This window comes from Tiliqua scincoides, chromosome 1 (genome assembly GCF_035046505.1).
Source record: "Tiliqua scincoides isolate rTilSci1 chromosome 1, rTilSci1.hap2, whole genome shotgun sequence".
In the NCBI taxonomy this organism is placed as follows: domain Eukaryota; kingdom Metazoa; phylum Chordata; class Lepidosauria; order Squamata; family Scincidae; genus Tiliqua; species Tiliqua scincoides.
In genome coordinates, this window is record NC_089821.1 from 270,302,501 (window position 1) to 270,303,582 (window position 1,082).

The following is a 1,082-nucleotide window of genomic DNA, read 5'->3' on the forward strand; positions in this document are numbered from 1 at the left end:
GACAGCAAAACTCTAGCAGGCGTTGGCCATTTTCGTTCATCCTCCCAGTGCCAAACTGACCTAAGCAAGTGGGCCATGAACTGTTATCAGCACCAACTCTAGCATTGAAATCGCCGAGGATGAACAATGGCTCTTTTACAGGGATTTTCTTGACAGTGGTGGCCAGGTCATCATAGAATTTGTCTTTGGCTTCTGCTGGAGACGACAGAGTCGGTGCATAAGCACTGATGAGAGTGATAGGTCCTGCTGATGACTGGAGCTGCAGGGACAAAATTCTTTCACTTCCCACAGTAGGTGGGATGATGGATTTCAGCAGGGTATTTCTGACCGCAAAGCCAACGCCATGTTCCCTGGTTTCGTTTGGTGGTTTTCCCTGCCAGAAAAATGAGAAATTTCTCTCCTTGACAGATCCGGAATCTGGCAGCCTAGTCTCTTGAAGGGCGACGATGTCCATCTGCAGTCTGCTCAGCTCCATGTCAGGAAGAAAGATATTAATTAATGCAGTTAGCTATCTCTCCCTCACAAGAGTTATACACTGCATTACAGAAGGTTGCACATGAAGGTGTATTATCATTGAAGGTGGAGCATGCTTTAACACATGTAGGTCAATAGTACCAGGAGAATGGTTGGTTGGCAACCTTCAGTCCTGAAAGACTATGGTATAAGCCTACAGCACCTGGTATTCCCAGGTGGTCTCCCATCCAAGTACTAACCAGGCCTGACCCTGCTTAGCTTCTGAGATCAGACGAGATCAGGCATGTGCAGGAGAATGGACAAAGATGAAATTTTTTTTCCTGAAAATTTTTTGAAATCAATTAAAGTGTTGTATTCTGGATCAAGGTCTGGGATATAAACTAATGATTATCTTTCTCCTTTATTATTTTTGGAGAGATGAAATAGAAAAAGGATGTCCATTTTTGCCTCACAGATCAAAAATAACAGGCAAAAATGGACATCCTTCTCTATTATATGGTCTTAATTGTTAACAAATTCAAAATTATTTTATACACAGATATTTTGTCAATAATTATTTCCAAATTCCAAATATCTATTCTCCATTTAATGAAAGTCATGAATGCATT

General features: G+C 41.4%; 1 pseudogene; it reads right to left on the bottom strand.

Annotated features, from left to right (window-relative positions):
• Positions 1–664: 664 nt before the first annotated feature.
• Positions 665–781, bottom strand: LOC136637438 (5S ribosomal RNA; annotated as a pseudogene).
• Positions 782–1,082: the final 301 nt, after the last annotated feature.